Source organism: Fundulus heteroclitus, unplaced genomic scaffold, assembly GCF_011125445.2.
Source record: "Fundulus heteroclitus isolate FHET01 unplaced genomic scaffold, MU-UCD_Fhet_4.1 scaffold_296, whole genome shotgun sequence".
Lineage (NCBI taxonomy): Eukaryota > Metazoa > Chordata > Actinopteri > Cyprinodontiformes > Fundulidae > Fundulus > Fundulus heteroclitus.
Genome location: NW_023396706.1, coordinates 22,517 through 28,145, shown reverse-complemented (window position 1 = coordinate 28,145; position 5,629 = coordinate 22,517).

Sequence of the window (5,629 nt, the reverse complement as noted above, 5' to 3'; positions counted from 1 at the left end):
TACATATTTATTAATATTTAAACAACAAAAATCAAGTGTAAAAGCCAGGAATGTGCCTCTCCACACTTTTAGTATATCCTAAGAATAATAAAATGGCCGCATCAGGAGCCTGTGCATCTCAAAGAAGCAGATTTGGTTACTGAGGTCAGACACACCTGGATTAATCGGTCTGTCCAGTAATGAAAGGCAGGAAACAAATGAGCTGCTGAAGTTCAGGAAGAAGTGGAGCTGTGCATAGAGCCTGTTTGGGAAAGAAAATGGGTTGTGGTGATCTGATGTGAAAAAAACCACAGACTTGGAAACCCCTTGACAAGAATGCAAGTGATTGTGTGTGTAGCGCAGCATGAGCATGTATAAACTTACATAAAGTGTGTATAACTACATTATGTGTATGTGTATGGTAGTAGTTGATGTGCAAGTATATTGTTTGCTCCTATAAGGTGAGTTAACTCCGGTCAGCTAACATGAGATCATCTCTGGTTTCTTCAAGGCTTTCTGTGTCTGAAGAGCCATCAGCCACGGTATCCAGAGGTCTGGATAAAATAAGAGGAGAAGAAGACATATTATGCGCAGAACAGAAATTTTTAAAACAAAAGGAAAAAAGTACAACTAAACTGCCTCTTCATTCTGCCACAGCTAGGGAAGTGCAGTGAAACTAATTTTCAGTGCAGAGACTCAGAGAGACAGAGAGAGGTTATATCCTCAAACCTGAGTATATAGCCACTCTGTTTTACATAGCATACTTTGCACACTACATTAGTCAATACGTCAGTTTATCACTCAAATCATGTCAACATTTTATCACTTGAACTTTATTAATACTCTTTTAAGTAAATATTTCTCCCTTCTTGTCAACCATTCTTTCCATCAGTGTTTCTATTTTCCTCCACTCTCATTTAATCTCCTTTCTATCTTCCTATCTTCTTCCTCTCTCTTGTATCAATCTTACAATTTTCTAAAACAGAGACATTATATAATTTAAATCACTTCCAAAAACATTAGAATGTACAACATGAAAACTTCCAATTCTTCTTCTTATTGTTTTTATTGTTATTTTTATTATTATCTTATCTGATTAAATACTAAAAATGCTAATTACCACAATATTTGGAGCTACAAGCAAAAACAACATAATAAATGTACATTAAACAGACAGTTATCTCTTACTCCATCATTCTCAGATCATGCAGATCTTGTCTCATTCAATTCTCCTGTTACTGACTCCTATTTTCTTCATATATCCAAACTGAGTAGTAGAAAAGCACACCTAAGCCTGGAATTATATGCTCATAAATCACAACCATAAATCAGCAAAACAAATTGTAATAACTCTACTTATAATAACTGATATATAACTAATATAACTAATATAATATCTGAAATATAAAATAAAGGTCACCAATCAGTTCTAAAACATCTTTAAATGAGCCCTTGTTTGTAATGATTTGTTTAGAGTGAACCCATTATTCAGCCAGACTCGGAGCTGCGCTCAAAGAAAAAGGTTTAATAACAGACTTAGGGGAAAAACAAAAACACGATCTGGGGTTAACAGGTGCTGGACTCCAAAAACAGAAAACAGGTCGGGCAAAAACAGACAGGGCATCAAAAATATAACAGAGACTTGGAAAGCTCTTACCGGTCACTTCAACGTGAGGAATGAATTGAGACGTTCTCGCAGAGAGCAGAGAACTAAGGCAGGAATAAATAAGCGTGCAGACAGGTAAACAGGGAGGGGCTAATTAACGACAGGCAGGTGGAAACAATAATGAAACTGACAGGTTGATAGAACTAAGACCGAGGAAAAACTCTAAGTACAGAATAAGAACTAATACAAGGACCGAATTACTTAAGACACTACAGACTAAACCCTAAAACAAGACAGAACTACAAAGGAAATAAACCCAAAGGCATGAGAGAAGCAACATAATCAAAAACCAAAACAGAACATTACATTGTTGATCCCCAGAGAACCACCGTACCAGATTAGCGCCTTACAAAGAGTTTTCAATCATTTTGTTACATTTTGTCCGAGTGTCTTTTACTCATGCGAGCAGCAACTTGTGGTCTTGTCTTACTTTTTATTGATTTTTTTTTTAACCTGGACACGAACCAAACAGTTATCACAGGATCAGCCTGATCCAAATAAAATGAATCGATTAACACACTTACCATAACACAGGGCAGCTCCCCATCAGTTGTCACAGGTTGTGACAACGAACTTCCATTTCTTTTTCTTCTATTTTAAAAGTGGTGCGCTCTTTTTCTTCTTGTTTCAATGGCAGCTCTGTTCCTCATCTTTATATTATCAGCAGCTCAACCAGCTACCATAACAGCTGTTTCTGCGCGCAACAGCTCTATCATAATAACAGTCTACACGCAACATTTTCCCCCTCGGTAAAATCGGGGACATTTCCGGGGACAGCTTTAGCCGGGGACAGGTGGTCCAAAACGGGGACTGTCCCCGGAAATTGGGGACGTCTGGTCACCCTACTCAGACACAAATTTTATTTCAGCACACAATATATTTTCTGACATTTGAATGTGTAGCCCACCTATACCCCACTGAAGTAGGTAAGGGCCCCTGAGTTTGTAAAAAACCCTAAAACCTATTTACTCTAAACTTCTATTTTGACTTGAGTTTATCCATCCTCTGAATTCAGAAATAACATTACAATACAACATCAGGCAGTCAAAATCAGTGTTATGACCCAGCCTTACTTATGCTTATTTCTTATCCAATGTTGTAACTTATTGGGAAAAATCAAACAACACACAACGGTTTCTAAGTTTTTGAACTTATATTAAACAAAAGAAAACAGAAACAATACAATTCAACCATTTCAAAAATAATATGGAATCACATTCCACTCTGTAATAAAGTTTCAGATTAAACTGTCCAACTTAAACTCAATATGTGGGCCCACACTCCCTAATTTACACCTAAGTCGGCATATAGTTTAAAATAAAACAAAATACCCCCCGTTGCAGGCCTGATGTGATGTTGCAAAGGTGGGATGGGGTACCTCACTCTGAAGTTCCAAACCTCCAGGTAATTCACCTGTCCTTTGGTCTCAGCTGATAAGGGAAAATGGATGCAGGATGTTGTTCACACTTGACCCGTCTTTAGTCCCCAGGAAGGCAGTAGTCAGCAGGAAGGTTCAATGAAGATGATAGCTGTGTCTCAATTCGCAGGCTGCATCCTTCGAAGGACCCAGCCTACACAGCCTTAGGAGGACCCAGCCATCGGAGGATGCTCCGGAGGATCCTCAACCGTTGGTAAATGGGACAGTCTAGCCTTTGGAGCACTTCCTGGTTGCGACACCACGTCATCACGTCTACCCCAAGCCCGGGAAAAACGACAAAAAAATGGATATTGAAATTTTTATTTTATTTTTTTATATACTTGTTCTTGGAGGAGGAGAGTCGGTTTAGACAGCTTCGGTGGCAGCAAAACCAGCGACGAATTTTTCTCAGGCTGAGAGAGCGCAGTGGAGAGGTAACATTTACCTGCTATTATTTTCACCCAGGGTCCTGCTAATGATCATAATATACCAGTTATTAAACAAACGCTTGTCAGCAGATTGACAAATATGTTTAAATATAAAATTGTATATTTATTTGTAAGACTTGATATAACCTTATGTTTGTAACTTTAGTAATTTGAATTGAATAGTTAAATGTGTACAAACCCTGTAAATAACTGACTTAAATCACTACTTTCACTATCACTAAAAAAGCGCGCAAAGCACCTCGGGAAATGTTATGGCAGGCGAGGCCACTAAGGATGGTAGCGGTGCATCCTCAGAATTCGGGGAAAAGGAGGACGCATTCGAAGGCTGAATTTTCCCCAAATGGGACAGCCTCCGCGCATCGTTGTCACGTCACTGGCCTTAAAATGCGTCCTTCGAAGGACGCAGCCTGCGAATTGAGACACAGCTGCAGTCTTCTGGCTCAGCTCCATAGACCATCAGTATCGCTCTCTGCACGGTATGCGACTCCTCAAGCTTCCACGCCAGAAACTCTACTCGAGTCTCTGTTAGCTGAGATAGCTTTCAGTGCTAAAAGTCCATTCACTTTGCTGGTGAATGCTAATGCATTAGCGAGCACTGATACAAAACTTATGGCTTCTTTGCAGTAAATTCCGGGTTGAAATACTACCAGTAGTAGCCAACAATAAGGTAGAGGTGATATTCAACCTATGACTGTAGAGTTGAGAGTCCCAAACATCAGCAAAACCCCCGGTTTTCAGCAAACCTCAGTACGTTTATTCTCCGTGGTCCCGCCACAACCATTCTTCTTGCAACTTCCTGTCCTCTAGCCCTCCCCTTCCTGTTTATCGACCATTTACAAATGAGTATACTCCTTATGCTCTGCATCACTTCCTTTATCAAAACACTAGCCCTTTCAAAATAAAACATGTGACATCACTCTTTTTTTTAACAAAACCTTTTTAACAAAACATTATTAGATTTGTTAACATCTTCCAGGACATACTTTATGAACAACGTTTTTCTTATTACAGCTTTAACATATTCAAAGTTGAACACTTCAAATACTTATCCAAATATGAATTCCTAACCACATAAACCCTGACCATTTCAAAGGGGTTACAAATGGTAATGTAATTGTTTTCCTATTAACACAAATTGATTACACATGCAGTTCTGGGGAAGCAAACAATGTGTAAGGATTGTAGTATTTATCATTGAAGATGTTTTGCTGCTACCTTGTTTGGTTAAAATTATGCAAGGTAATTTAATGAATCAGTTACACAGAGGTTGGCCAATTAACTGGTCAGATAAGATTATCAGAAAAATTGTAAGTTGCAATAACAAATTACTATTTTTTAAATTCTATTTGAGTCAAAGCATGCATTCATATGTTTTTGTGTTTTCCCTGCTGACTTCACCTATAAATGTTTGCAGATTAAGGAACAATTAATCACACAAATAGCATGTCAAAAGGAAGAGCCAGACTTAGTCCTGAAGCTGAGGCAATCCAGTTAATTTTATCTGGAAGTGACGAGCCTTTTCTGAAGGTTCAATGCATCAGTGTCTATAAAGGTATTTTAAAGTTAATTCCCCAGGTTTACTCCTTGGACATCACTTAGATAGAGAAAAGAGATAATTTCCTCACTGTCTGAAAAGTCCCATCTTGGTTGTGGTTTCTGCTGTATAGGTTTAGGAAATTAGTGGATGTATTGCATGACAATGATCAATTTGTTTTGTTTTATCAGGGTGTGGTGTATTTGCTTGTGAACCAATCGAAAAAGGATCCTTTGTTGCTATGTACCGTGGGAAGTTGATCTCAAAATTTGAACAGGACAAGAGACAGAAAAAATACACAGAGAAGCAAAATGCATTCCTGTTTGATTTTGAGTGGAACAGTGATATTTGGTGGTAAGTAACAGTCTATCAAATTCATATGTTCATATGTTCCAGCATTATGGTTTTAGTGAAAAACACAAAGAAATTTCTCTATCTTCAAATTTAGCATTGATGACTCCCATGAAGATGGCTCTTTTGGTCGGTTGGTCAATGATGCCCATAAATCCCCAAACTGCAAAATAAAAAAGCTGACTGTCCAGGGTAAACCTCATATTTGCTTGTTTGCAATTGAAAACATCCAA